The 16,025-nt window shown below is 38.5% G+C and overlaps 1 pseudogene; it reads left to right on the top strand.

Moving 5' to 3' along the window:
- Positions 1 to 4,151: 4,151 nt before the first annotated feature.
- Positions 4,152 to 14,419, top strand: LOC109004239 (annotated as a pseudogene).
- Positions 14,420 to 16,025: the final 1,606 nt, after the last annotated feature.

Below are 16,025 nucleotides of genomic sequence, written 5' to 3'. Positions count from 1 at the left end.
AAATCTTGTTCAATAATAAATTGATTATTTAAACACGAGCTGTGCATGCTACACAAATCCCCTTGAGCCGTGTTTCTTTGTTGGTACCGCATCACATCATATATATCTATACTAGCTGTGAGTACGTTAACATATGCATTACTCCATAACAGGTATCTGTACCCGCTATGAGTACGTATAACATGTAATTGAACTATGGTTGGCACCGCCAATGTTGGTGCTTGATTCTGCTTTAGCAATTAGTTACTTAGGTCACATTCAAAACCTGTTGACGGTACTTTGTCAATACAGAAAATTTCACACCAGATTAAACACTCAGCGTGAACAATGGAGTTCCACTAGGATAATGCCCCATCCTAACACTTGGGATCATGATAAACATAAAAGTCTATTGACTTAAAAATACTATTTTTCATAACATACTCAATGCATGTGACATGAAGGAACTGATTGTGTGACAAATGACATGACAAAACAAGATGTGACATGTACGTGTGACTATTGGCATGGCATGGCATGACATAACGTGTAATAGATAAACATGTACTTGGAAGGAAATCATGGCATGAATGGCATAACTCAACATTTATAATAAGCAAAATAAACATGAATGATGGTTTCTTTCTACCACATATACACAAATATCCTAAAAGTAAGTTATAGGCTAACTTACAGTGATTATGTGTGACGTATAAAATAACATGAAAATGCTTGAACAAAAAGTGAAGGGCCTGTATTCTATAGCATGAAGGGAATTTGAAGAAACAACTGCCTCTAATAGAGTTTGCTTGCAACAATAGCATCCAGGCCATCATTTAGATGACATCTTATGAAGCTCTATATGGAAGGAAATGCATATTCCCACTGTATTGGGAAGAAGTCGGGGATAACAAGGTGTTCAAACTGAAAGTCCTGCAGGAGATAAAAGACTAGGTTCTAATGATAAAGAAAGGATGAGAATGGTGCAAAGTCGGCAGAAGAGTTACGCCAACAATAGAAGTAGAAATCTCGACTTTGAAGTCAGTTTTAAGGAAAATTGAGTCCAAGGTACGTGGGATCGTACAAGATAATGGAAAAAATTGAGAGCGGTTGTGTATCGTTTAGATTTACCAACTGAAATCCATGGAATCCATAATGTGTTCCACGTGTCCTCTTTGAAGAAGAGGTTTGGGGATCATACTCCAACAGTCGTGGACCTCGATAGTATACCATTGTGACTGAACCTAACATATAAGGAAAAACCAATGCAAATTATTGATTGGAAAGAGAAGGACTTGCGTAATGGCAAGATTCCACTGGTCAAAGTATTGTGGCAGAATAATAATGTATAGGAAGCAACTTGGGAGAAAGAAGTTGATATGAAAGTCAAGTACCCTCATCTGTTTGGATTATAGAGTAGTTTTTGTTTGTCTGTGAAAATGACTTCGTCAAATTTTTATTAGCTATTTTTGTACGAGGTTGCATTGCATCAGATAGTTTTTGTACTTCATTTGTTTGGATATCAAATAAAGTATGTTTACCTCAGATTTGTTATGGCCCCATATATGGTTTCTTCTATGGGATTTGTTTTCTGTCATTGACTTTAACTTTTATAGCTTTCATGGTAGGAGAGAGGAAGACTGCACGAAAGACTACACTTTCTGCCTAACGAGTGAGAAAGGAGCGTCGTAGGAGGCAACTCATTGATCTAGACAGGCAAACCGCTGCCTACTGGTAGGCGATGGAGAAATGGGAGCACCATCGCACCCATGTCATGGACATAGATAGTGACAGGAAGGGTTTCAGGCGGAGGGCCCTCCCCCATAGGGTGCGATTTCTACCTTGCCACCCCTTTGACAAGGTAGAGTCAAGCAGCATTGCCAAGGAGTGCACTGCCATTCCTAAGTCTGAGACATCCGGATCATCGATGTCGTTGACACATCGAAGACATCTGCTCATGCAAGGGTATATACCTGATAGCGACGATGACGGTTGTTCAACTGGTTATCCCAACACACTTCGCCAACATGATATATGACTTCGACGATGACACACTATACTACCTACTCCAGGATACCACTACAGTTGATTCCGACTCAACTCCACTTGCATCACCCAATGATTCTACTACCAATGATGAACAATAGCCTTTGTAAGTATTATTCCTTCTTTTGTTGTGGTGTTAGTTATATTTTTATACGTGCACTCAAATTTCAAGGATAATTTTTTTTTTTAGGAGGGGAGATATAATGACTCAAAAGAAATTCGATAGATAAATTTCTTTAGACCTTAGAAACAACCTGAAATCTTGAAAGGATTTCACGAATCGAGTGATTGATTAGGTTTTAGTCCGTTAGCGTAGTCAGATCCCAATCCACTATGGTGATGGAGTTGCCTTTATATTTAATTAAGGCACTTAGAAATATTTTAAAAAATGAATTGCACCATTAGACTTGTATAAATATTTAGCATTTTATCGTGCAATAAAAAGTTTCGAGTTTGTCGGGTGAATAACAACCCTTTGGGAGAGCGTCACATGACAATTATTCAAACTTATGTCAAATCGCCATGTAGCATGTCCAAATACCCATAGGACATCTAGAATATGTTTTACTTGGACACATGGCACAATCCAAGCCATCCACTTCAAAACCCTAGGATACTTGTCAAGAGAAGGACAAAGTGTGTAAGAGATGGAGTGGGATACTTGTCATCATGTTCTCTTACACCAATCACTATTCTATCTAACCAAATACCATTTCGTCAACTAAAATAGGGTTTCAGCCCTAATGAAACTCCAAATCCTTGAAGGCCAACTGAAACCTAAATCCCCTTGGAGAAGCCAAAACCCTAAGTGGTTTCAAAACCCTAAATAGACTTGGTTTGTAGCTAAGTGTTTACTCACTTGGTTTAGTTCATTCCACAAGCATCCAACCACTCAAGTACACACTCTTACACCTTTATCCACTTTCTTACATCTTGGTAATAATATTTGACCAAGAAAATTTTGATTGGGACCAAACCTGTATCTAACTATACCCCAAATAAACACCATAAAGTTAGCCCCATTTTAGTCCCTCCGAAACAACCCCTTTGCCCAAGATTTTTCAACAAGTTTCCTCCTCCTTATAAGGCCATACCATGTCTGTCATGCCACCTCATAATCAGCCCCAAATAGTGCCTTGATGACAAGTTAAACAAGCCCACTCAACCTTACCCACTCAGCCAGCAGTAGCAAAAAAACAACCCCATTCCCTTCAACTTTTGTAATGACCCAGCCCAATATTTCTAAGGTTGGAATATAGATAATCTTATTGGGCCTAAGTTAGGTTTAATGGACCATTTTAAATAAACTGATCGGCTATTATGAACAATTATTAGGTACTCCGGGAGTATGGATGATGTGTTACTCTCATCCAATCAAAGGATGACATGCCATTAAATTGCTTACATAAGTACTACTTTTCAATTACATGTCATTTTGTAATAGGTAGAGAGTACCACGTGTCCATACTCCAAGACTACCTATAATTGGATGACATAACTCAAGAGGAGCAGAGCTCTTGTTTCGAAAGTTTTATGTGCTATGGATACTTTTGAAAATACTTCTGAACACATTCTTTAATCAAAACTATATTATTACAAGAGGATATCTAGTATCCCCATCCATGGGTACAAGATCTGTTTTGGGATAGTCTATACCTGTTCACTGAGCCCCTTCTCACTCGTTGGCCCCTTAACAAGCTTGTTAGAGACAGGGCTCTTCAAGTAACAATGAAGCACATTCATTATGAAGATGAGAACAGTCGATACATTACCATTGGATGTGTGGAAAAGGTAATGTCATTATACAATCAACAACAAACAATGGAGAGCATCTATCTATTTAGGCTATACATATGACACTACTCCTGATGCAATTTACACTCAACAGGTGTTATGTATGCTTGCTTGTTGGGATGAAGATCCAAATGGGGATTATTTCAAGAAGCATCTTGCCAGTGTAAATTGTAAATGGGGATCCCAGATGACTTCATAAAGAAATCTCAGCTGGAGCCCAAGAGTGATTGGAATTAAGTATCTCAAAATATACCTGGAAATATTCCTCTGTCAAAACTTTAGAACTTATCTAGAGCTGAAAAATCCACCCTTATTAATTTCTCCTTTTTCCTCATCAGCTGCTTAATCCCACAGAATTCGTGGCCAACATTGTCATTGAACATGTGCATGTTAAGTGCACTTCCGCAGCAATCCAGGCTTTAGTTTTGTTTATGAAGTTGTACACTGAACACATGACGAAAGAGATTGATAATTCCATTATAAATGCTGCTCGGTTCCTTGAAGACATACAAATGCCCGATGGTTCTTGGTATGCTCCTAGACTGGTTCATTAGATATGTTTCAAACATTTATCTGTTTTTATGTACATCTTTTAGAGAGATCAATGACATGATTAAGCGCATTTCCTTGGTATGGAGATTGGGAAGTTTGCTTTACATATGGTTCATGGTTTGCACTTGGAGGGTTGGCTGTGGCAGACAAGACTTTTAACAACTGTCCAGCTATGCACAAAGGCGTTGATTTTCTACTCAAAGCACAAAGAGATAATGGCGGTTGGGAAGAGAGCTATCTATCATGCCCAAACAAGGTAAAATTTTCAACACTTCTTGATCTAATCTTTTTAAAATTCCCATGCTGGATAGATTTATTTGAACAGGACTAAAAGATAAACTCTTGTTCTTGATTTCATTGGAATATGTTCCTCTAGAAGGAAACCGATCAAATTTGGTACATACTGCATAGGCCATGATGGGTCCTATTCATGCTGGATAGGTTAGTTTATGGTTTACAAATTTAGCGTTATACCTCTCATGTGATGTTATACATGACTTTCTAACATATTGTGTAACACCCCGATCCAGAAGGTCCAGAGAGTTAGCTCATGTAACCTAAATCCAATTTCCATAACATATTTAAATACTCCAAAATTCCCAAAACGTACAAATCCATTTATTCAAATTCCGAAAATCGTAAACCTACTAAAAAGACTCTCCAATAAACTTGTACCCTCAGGCACTTATTCCACTACGATCATCGCATCTTGCTAAAACTTCCTACTCTTGTTCTCTAACTGAACCATCAAAATTATCTGAAAAATATTTGGAGATAAAGGGTGAGTTATCAACAACTCAATAAGCAGAGAACATATGCCAGTACGTAAACATGAGCATTTTCACAGAGTTCAGAATGCAGAAACAAAACATTTTAGTTTCAATATGCAAATCTCAAAAAAATACATATTATCAGAAAATCAGAGCGACATTTCAAACATTCCATATTTAGAAACCAACTTTTCATATTCAAAGACTCATTTGGTACAACATGACTGAACATTTTCATCTTATCATATCATATCAAAGCATCATACCAGAACAAAAGCCATGTTTAGCCCCCATGATAGGATTGTGCATTCTGCAGAAAGCCAAGCAGAACATAAATCACCATGTTATCAAAGCAATTGCACTCAAAGCAGAGAACCACTATTATATCTCATGGCGGGCCAGAGGTCACTATTATCTCCCGTGATAGGGCTAGAGGTCACTATTATATCCCATGACAGGGCTAGAGGTCACTATTGTATCCCGTGATAGGGCCAGAGGTCACTATTATATCTCATGACTGGGCCAGAGGTCACTATTATATCCCATGATAAGTCCACATATCGGAGCAAAACAGATCAGAATCACCATATCAGAATCAGGATCAGAGTCAGAACATAATCAAAAAGTCATGTCAAAGGTTTTTCAGATGCCACATCATATCAAAACAGAGTACTGAAATTCAGATCATTTCACATTTTCCAAAACAGGTTCAAAACATCTTCACGTCACATGCAAATTTATCAAATTTTCATATTCGCTCATTTTTCTCAGTTCAATAACAGAATACTAAAAATAAGTTCATGTCTACACCAGTCATGCCAGAACATTACCTTATTCTTATACAGAATTTCATGAGTAATGCAGAATAAATAACTGAGGCCGTTTCAAATTTCTTTTCATAACAAAACATGCATATTTTTCAAAAATCAACCTCTGTAACGCCCCGGTCCCGAAGGGATCGAAGAGTTACTCCCTATAACTTAAACCTCACAATTCATCAATATATTTATAGACTCCAAAATATAACGTCATCAGAATACTACAAAATCTCTTAATAAAATCTGTCACTTCTCAAAAATCTTCTATGAGTAATCCACTATACTTAAATAATTATCTTACCGATGCTCCATAATCCTGATCCTTAGCTGAACTATTCAAAATCATCTGAAAAATATATGGAGATAAGGGGTGAGTTATCAAAAACTCAGTAAGCAGAGGACAATTACTAGTGTGTAAACATGAGCATTTTCATAGAGTTCAGAATGGATAAACAAAACATTTCAGTATCAATATGCAAATCTTAAAAATACATATTATCATAAAATCAGAGTGACTTTTCAAACATTTCATATTCGGAAACCAACTTTTCATATTCAAAGAATCCTTTGGTACAACATAACTGAACATTTTCATCTTATCATAACATATCAGAACATAGACCATGTTTAACACCCGTGATAGGGTTGTGCATCCTGCGAAAAGTCAAGCAAAACATAAATCACCAAGAATATCAAAGCGATTGCACTCAAAACAGAAATCCACTATTATATCTTGTGGTAGGGCCAGAGGTCACTATTATATCCCGTGACAGGGCCAGAGGTCACTATTATATCCCATGACAGGGTCAGAGGTCACTATTATATCCCGTGACAGGGCCAGAGGTCACTATTGTATCTCGTGACAAGGCCAGAGGTCACTATTGTATCCCATGACAGGGCTAGAGGTCACTATTATATCCCTTGACACGGCCAGAGGTCATTATTATATCTCGTGACAGGGCCAGAGGTCACTATTATATCCCGTGACAAGGCCACATATCAGACCAAAACAGAATCAGAATCCCCATATCAAAATCAGAATCAGAGTCAAGAAAGAATCAGAAAGTCATGCCAAATGTTTTTCAAGTGCCACATCTTATCAACACAGAGTACTGAACAAAATCATATCACAAAAACATAACTTATACACAAAATTTCATATTCGCTCCCTTTTTCAAAGTTCAGAAACAGAATGTCAAAAATAAGCTCATGTCTACACCAGTCATGACAGAAAATAGTTTTTTCTTAAACAGAATCTCATGAATAATGCAGAACAAATAACTAAGATAGTTCAAATTTCTTTTCTTAACCAAATATGTATATTTTCCAAAAAAGTCAACCTCAGCTCGTTTTATTTTAATGCAAAGTTTAGCATAGGAACCTCGCTTACCTGGACTTCTTAGCTTATCATAAATTCTCCACAGCCGTACTGAACGAAAATCAATCTTCACCTATAAAATAATCATGTATCTTCCATAAATAACCAATCTACGAATTTCAATATCTAAACCTGAAATACCTATTTTAATACTCCAAAACCTACAATTTCTCTTAACTCTAAAATACATTCACTTTCTAAATTCATCATTTTTCCACTTAATAACTATAGTAACTAATATAATTATGTACTATAATGTGAGACAAAAAAAAAAAAAAAAAAAACTTGTATAGAATACCAAAATATTTATTGAAGACGACGTAGCCTTATGGAAAGACATGTCCTACCGAAAACACTTATTCATTAAAGACTTGGCTAAAAGGGTAGAACTGTAATTATAACTCGAGATATTTACTAAACCTGCGGAAGTTTACGAAAACGAAACCCAACAAAAAAAAAGAATGAAAAACTGATGAGAACAAACACATGCAACGGAGACGCCATACTCACCGAGAGTGGAGGAGCAACGCAAGGACTGGGAGGTGGTGGAGATTACGTCGGCGAGGTGGTGGCTAAACACTGAGAGAGAGAGAGAGAGAGAGAGAGAGAGAGAGTCAACTGTGAAGGAGAGAGAGACAGAGATAGGTTACGGGATGAGCAAGCCGAGCGTGAGAGAGAAAACAGAGAGGGAGATTACCGTGTGGCGGAGGTGGCGTGAGATGGACCTGGGGTGACGGAACTCTTCGCCGGCGGTTTCTGGGGCTACAACATGAAGGAGCTCTCGGTAGGCAGTTGTTGCAATGGCTCACGGTAAGGGGAACACATCCTCTGTTTCGGGAGTGAGGAACATTGGTTTTTGCGGGATGGTTATTGGTGGCTACCCTAGTGGGTTCACGTCTGGGTCACGGTAGTGGCTTATCGCAGCATTGTGGAGGAGCATGCAGCGACTTGACCTCCTTGGGAAGCTGCAGTTCCCGTGTGATGGTTGAGTAAAATCGTGAAAGTGCAGACTGGTTTTTGGCCATGCATGGGTGAGTCTCTTGCCATGCGATCTGTGGACTCGGCGTCTCACGTGGCGCTACCCGTGGTGATGCTCTACCTTTGCTAGTCGTGGGTGGTGCACTGCATAAGTGCACAGTGGCGGGCAGAGGACTGTGATACGAGGGCTTGGGGAGTGCTAAGCGGCAGTGCTACAGTGCACAATCTAGGCGTGGCTTTCCTTCGGTCCGTACGTCAAAGTACAGAGGCGAAAGGCTGAAAGGGTCATGGCGGCTTACGGAGGTGCAAAGATGACTCCGTGTGTGGCTGTGTTAGCAAGTAACGGGAGGCAACGACAGCATGGAGGTTGGGGAGGGTGGCGGCTTCAGTGCACGAGAGAGATGGGGAAGGAGACGGCAACACTTTCTTCAGTTTTTTTCATGCACGAAGGGTTAAATATAAGCCAACGAAAAACAACACAAACCCTAGAGAAGTGAGGGAGACGTGCGTGTGCATGGAGTGGAATCCTAAGTTCCCACGGGCTTGAGCTTCTGGCCCATTTCAAAAACATTTGGGTCCAAGTATGGTAGTAAAAAAAAAATGACTCTTTTCTAAGTTTTGGGCCTTAAACCAAAACTCTACAATATTCCAACTTGTCTATTGAAAAAATATTTATCGGCCCGTATAAATATTCGACAAATCAACTAGCTTTCCATACGCATAAATCCAGAAATTTTAGAAAGCAGCTTGGTGTTGATCTTGGGTGTTACAACCTCAGCCCATTTTATTTTTATGCAAAGTCTAGTATAGAAACCTCGCTTACCTAAACTTCTTAACTTTTCAGAATTTCTCCACAGCAGTACTGAACAAAAATCAATCGTCACCTATAAAATAATCACGTAATTCTCGTGAATTTTCAATCAATCACATATTTCGGTATTTAAGCCTAAGATTATAAAATAACTTATTTGAATTCCTCAAAACCTAAAATTTCTCTTAACTCTAAAATACAATCACTTTCTAAATTCATTCGTGTCCACTTAATAACTCGGACTAAATCATTAAATCCTAACTTATTTACTAGTGTATTCAAACTACAGAATTGAATACTAGATCATATAATTATCCCAAAATATTTTAAATTAAACAACAACCAAAATTAAATAACTAGATCATATCTAAAGTGTTCAAAAATAAATATGGTTTACTTTGGAAGCAATCTTTACTTAATAACAATCTAAATTGCTTAAAAGATTTATGTAAACATAAATAAAATAGAGTCCACTAATACATATTAAAAGTTTAAAACACACTAACACAGCTTGTACTCAAAGGGTAATAATGTAACTTCATCTCAATTAATATATACTTGACCAACAATACCCAACAATATGGTAAGCTTCAGTAGAATATTTGTTATTTGAAAACATGCTCATAATACATGAAGTAAGGTTTACGGTGCAGAGGCTCACTGTGAGGGAAGGTAACGTGCGACAGCGCAGGGAGCTGGCTGAGGTCAGCGGTGGTGAGTGCGGCGATAGGGCACTGGGTGAGAGAGTGAGAGAGAGGGAGATAATGTGAGAGAAGAAGAGACAACAGCTTACGGCTTAAGGTGAGTAGTTGGGACGATGGGTGGCGACGTCCATCGTTGGCAATGTTTGAAAATATTCTGAGGAGCACAAACAAAGGCCCATGCGGTGGAGGTGTGGAGGAAATGGGGCATTCGGCGTGGAAGTGGCTTGCTCTGTTTTTGGGAGTAAAAAACAGGGGCTTCATTGGTGTGGAAGTGGTATGGCTTTACGGCTGTCGTGTGGTGCAACCTTGGTTGAAGGGAAGGATGCACCGCAGTGACTAGGTGGTGCGACTGGCTGGCCCGTGGCCGAGCTAGGGGTGTTGAGCTATTGAGCTTCGCGCGGGAAGGATGTTTTCGATGGCAAATGAATGTTGTTGCTGTTCTTCCACGGTGGTTGAACATGGAGGCTTTTTACCTTGCACGGTGACTGCGAGGGAGGAGACTAAGACGTGGTGGTGGTGGTTATGTTGTGATATAGTCTGAGTATGGGCTGGGCAGTGTTAAAACACGGTGGTTTCCATGTAGCAGGAGATTTGGTTCGTGCATTTCTGGCTAGGGTGCAAGGCAACTTGCCGTTTGTGGGACTTGGTGGCTATGGAAGAAGAACCAAAATATCAGAGGGTGGATACTGGGTTGTGTGCATGACTTTGGTGCTGCCTGAACATGGAGGCGTGGGAGAGCTAATCGTGCGGCAGCCCTAGCTTTGGGGAAGGAGACGGCAACCCTATTGTGACGTCCCGTACTCCTCGGACTCAGTCTGGCAAAACCAATAATTCACAGTAAAATGAGTTAGTGTAAAAATACATTTAAATCACGAAAGTTATTTAGAAAAATACTTACAGCGCTATATAATAATTTCGAATGATCACGGAGCTGCAAAAAGTGACAACACAGCAACAGAACAGTGCCAAATGCACTATGGCCGTGGGTCTCAAAAACTCACTTTTGAACGGGTACAAATGAAGACTCGAGATTGATAGGGAAGGGCTTAGGGATATCGGTGAAGCCAATGGTGGTGGTTGTTGGCCATGGGTGGCGGCGTAAATGGTGGTTGAAGGCCAAAATGCTCAAATCGGAGATGGAGATAGATGGGCTTCATCGGTGGCAGATCGGAGCCAAGGATGGGTGCATTAGGTAGCTGGGAGGATGTAAGGCCCAGTGTATATGAGGCCCGAACCGTGAGCAAGGCCCAGCCTTTTCTTGGAGAGCATTGAAATGGCGCCGTTTTGGGTAAGTGTTTTCTCCTTCATCAGCTTCCTTCCCGACTGCATCTCCCCCTTTTTCTCTTTCGGTTTCTCTATTTCTTTTTTCTCGTTTCCAACCGTTTCTCTCTCACACGTTACCCACTTCCCTTCTTGTTTCCATCTCTTGTTTTCGTTAGTTCGGTTTTCGTGAGTTCGAATCACATGCTCTAAATTTCCTCCATTTTTCCTTTCCCTCAAAATCGGTTCTCACTCTATCGCATCCTTCCAGTTCTGCAGATTAATGTGCCTTTCTCTCTCGCATCCTTCTATTTCTGCAGTGGGTGTTCTCTCTTCAGACTCGGCTCTTCTCTCCCACTTGCGTAGTGTTTCGTCTTCAGGTATATATCTCCCTCTCTCTCTCTCTCATTCATTTTACATCTTGATTCCGAAATTCAAGGCCCTCATTGTTGGCACTCTCTCTTTCTCTCCAATGCAGTTTTTCTTTTGTTTGCTGTGTAATTGTTGTGCTGCTTGATCATTAATCCTTGAAGCCTTGTAACCATCGAAGCCACCACCGGAGACACTTTTATTCGCCGGTAACCCATTCTTTATCTCTGTTTCTCTTGCCCGCACACACACATTCACCTCAATTAATTCATTTCACTCCAATGAAATTTCTAGGTCATGTTTTCATATAGTGTAGTCTATGGGTTTTTCTTTGGGCATTGTTTTTTTTGTTAAGCGAACACCATGTGTTGGAATGTTTTGAGTTTCGAATTATTTGGGTTGGATGTGCAGTAAACCAAATGGATACTCAGAGTTGAGTAGGTGTTGTTTTTGTACTGTTCGGGTTTTTATACGACCGTTGAAGTAGAGGTTAATTTATTAGGAGTAATATTATGGTTGTTTTGGTTGAGTTGTAGGTGATTGCTTGGAGTTAGGGGCCATTGAAGTGGGATTGATATTTTATTATTTGTATTTGACGTTGACTTTGGTGGGTGTTTAGGATAATATCAAAGATTAGTACATGGTACCTTGGGTTGAAATGCGGGCTGTCCAATTTACTATATGGTTGTCTTAGTGGGTTGTTTTTGTTATTATATGGTTTGGGATTATGGGTTTTAATTATTAGATGGAGGTTATGCCAACTGTCATTTAATACTCAGTGTATATATTTTGTTTCTATCAATAGGTGATGAGATTTTTAACGGTCGAATTCAAGACATAAATAATACGCTGCAGGAGTCAGCTAAGCGAGGTTCCTATGCTAGGCTTTACACGAATTATTAAGACTGAGGTTGAGTTTCTGAAAATTTTGCATATTTTGTGATGAAATGAGAACTTGGGAAAACAAAACCAACCTCAGTTGTTTATTTGCATACACATGAAATCTGTGTGGAAAAGGAAAATTATTTTCTAATATGCATTGTGTAGACATGAGCAAAATTTTGTTATGATGTCTCTGAAATCTGAAAAAGAGCGATATTTGAGAATTTTGAAATTTGTGCATTTATTTAGAAAGATGCTTCGACTTTCGTTTTCAATATGTAAGAATGACCTAGTTATGTTCTGGTATTATGTTCTGTTTTGATATGGCATTTGAAAACCTTTGGCATGGTGGACTGATTTTGTATCTGACTTTGTCTCTGCTCTGCTCTGTTTGGGTTGGTACCAACTTCTCTGTCTCTGAGTACACGTACTTTGGAAACAAAATGTTTTTATTGTGGTCTTTCCTGTGTGCATACTCGGGGCTCCGAGAAGAATAAGTGAAAGATTTCACCTCTGTCTCTGCTCGGTTTGGCCACAGGGATAGCACAACCCTACCACGGGAGGTGAAACATGATCTCTGCTCTGTAAGATGCTCTGTTTTGATTTGATGATGATGCTTAGTTTATGTTATGCCAAAGTACTATGGGTTTTTACTTGTCTTAAAATCATCGCTCTGTTACTTTTGAAAATATGTTCTGTTCTGCATGATAACTCTGGAAAATATTTTGTTCTGCATTCTATCTTCGTAAATGCTCATGTTTGCAAGCTAGCATATATCATCTGCTTACTGAGTTGTTGATAACTCACCCCCTATTATTATAATATTTTTCAGATGATGTGGAGAGTCTAACTAAGGACCTGGATTAGATTGGTGAGCATGATTAAGCTGAGGAGATGATGTTAAAAGAAAGAATTCTGATGTACTTTAGTTTTAATGTCTCTTAGATTTAATTATATCTTGGGTTTAAGAAAACTTATGAAATGATTAGTTTGGTTCGTTATGACTACCAGGAGATTATGGACTCTTTAGTTTATTTTGCTACGGTAATAACTTTGTGGAGTTTTCAATGCAGTTATTTAGAATACATGAGATTGAGTTTTGCCAATAAAGTTTTTGGAGTTTTATTTTAGTTGTGTTGGAAAACATGTTCTTAAGTGACGGTAGTAATTCTCTAGGCCACCCGGGTTTGGGGCGTCACACCTATTCTGGGTTTCCTTCATGCATGAAGGATGTGTATATATAGGTGATTGAACGATCAAAATAAAACCGATGAGAGAAAGTGGCGTACATGCATAAGCATAAAACGAATGTGAAACCGTGAAGAACGTGGAGTCGACGGGCTTGGGTTTTTTTTTTTAACCTAAATATCAAACCCACAAAAAAAAAAAAAAACATCATAATACACAAAAACATAGATTTTAGGCATGTAGTCTATTTTAGAAAAACACTATTTGAAGATTCAAATGGGCTTTTCGCACATAAAAATCCAAATTTTTCTGAAAACAACTAGGCACTAGACTCGGGTGTTGCATATTGTGATCTTAAGTTTGTGTTTGCAATAGGCTCAAAGAGACCCAACACCCCTTCACCGTGCAGCAAAGCTGATAATCAATTCTCAAATGGAAGATGGCGATTTTCCTCAACAGGTATCTCTCTTTGGCATTGGTTTAAATAATCTTTTTCCTTTTTGTTATTCCCGAACACATAGGTTCAAATTAGAAAAGGAAGAAGTAAAAAATACTTTTAAATGAAAATGAAAATGGACTTCGTTGTTCACTACAAAACATAGTTTGGCAAGATAAACTTTACATTTCGCATGCACAAGGCCACCCAACTGTCTGAAACTTTGAATTATAGTTCAAAAAGGAAAAGGGAGGAAGGCAATCACTGGATTGAAAAAAGATAATTAAATATAGTTTATCCTTGAATCTCAAGTTCAAAGCTTTCTACCATTTATTACCCTTCTATGCAGGAAATCACTGGATGTTTCAAGAGTAACTGTATGTTACACTATGCAACATACAGAAACATTTACCCATTGTGGGCTCTTGCAGAATATATACCGCAAGCATGTTGATGTAGGAAGATATAGATTTGATGTCAATGAGCTAAAAGATTCGACGTTGATGGCACTAGACGACCTTGAAAAGGCAGATCGGAGCAAATATGGCAAGAAAAGGTGAAGATCTCGGGATTTGGGAAGATATTATGTACACTTCAATATTTTGGCCATCACTTTGGTTACTAGTATTGGAATCGCGTGTATGACGCATTATAATTTTTTTTCCTTGATTGGGTGATCATCCAGATTTCTTAAGGTATTTAAGTCCGACTTGTGGGCTTCAAAAATGGACTTTTGGACTTTTATAAATAAACCCTATTCTCCGAGTTCATCTCAAAGTTTTCTCTCTGTTTGCATCGTTCTCAATCTCAATCCCTAGTTTCCATTGCTTAGCTAGTCGTTAGAATAATCTCTCTTTTGTCTGGCGTTAGTTAGCATAAGAGCTTTTAGCATTTTCATGGTGTGATTTATCATCATTTCATGGCTGGTGGTAGAGGTCATGGCTGGTGTGGGCCGGATCCTAATGTGGAAGGCCCTTACCACAATTGTCACGTATAAGAAGCAATGATTGCAGATTTCCAAAGGCAGATAGCAGAATTAACCCAGCGTCTAGTGGTGCAAAACCTTGAGGGTCATATGTATAATCTTGACTTTGACTCCAATTTCGAGAACCCATATCACAATCATGCTTTGTTTCAAGAGTACCGTGGTAGGGATGAGTGAGGAGGAGACCTAGGCTTCATAGTTAATCTACCAGAATCTTCTAGTAGTCTTGCCGGTTGTGGGCTCCATCGATTGGTTGCACAAGGTGGAACGAACCTTTGATGATAAGGATGTCTCAAATCGTATGAAGGTGAAATTTGTCACCATCAAGTTAGATATATTTTAGACGCATACAATGCATGCACGTTGAGGTATCTTCAGTTATAAATTTCTTGGATTTCTTGGGAAAGTTTTTAATTAGTCATTCATTCACATTAGAAATATATATACCAGGGAATGACCCCGGGTGCGTTAGTTACGAGGTACACCTGACATAATGATTTAAATAAAAAAAAGTGAAAAAGTCAGTAGCTTATTTGTCTAGGAAAAAAAATACAAGGTTAAAGAAAAAAAAATCAAGATTAAAAAAAAAAAATAACTTCAGCAAAGTATGAGCATTGGTCTACACTCATATTAGATTATTTTTTTATTTTAAAAAATTAAAACAAAAAGAAAGGAAAATGAGTACACTGTCAGAACAAAAAGTTCATGAAAAAGAGACGTCAATTCATGTGCGTCGCGGGGCTATTAAGGGTTTTTTGGTAAAATATGATCATTCATTAAATTCTACAAAGGAGCTACATGTTAAATGGTTAGTGTCTTAATGACCTTTTGGTAAAACAGAATCCTTCATTAAATTCTACAAATGTGCTACACGTCAAATAGTTAAAGATTTTAAGAGCCTTTTGGTAAAATAGGACTTAACGTACTTAAAGCAAAACAACAAAAGTTACTATTCATAGTTAGATAGTCACTTATTATAATAGAGTAGATAATACATGTGAATTAATGCTTCATTAGGTCAAATAATTAGAATAATATTAATTAAGATGGGATCCAGATTTCCCGTTAGGTCTCA

Source organism: Juglans regia, chromosome 7 (assembly GCF_001411555.2).
Source record: "Juglans regia cultivar Chandler chromosome 7, Walnut 2.0, whole genome shotgun sequence".
Classification (NCBI taxonomy): domain Eukaryota; kingdom Viridiplantae; phylum Streptophyta; class Magnoliopsida; order Fagales; family Juglandaceae; genus Juglans; species Juglans regia.
The sequence above is the reverse complement of the archived record's forward strand: the minus strand, read 5'-3'. Positions and strand labels throughout refer to the sequence as shown.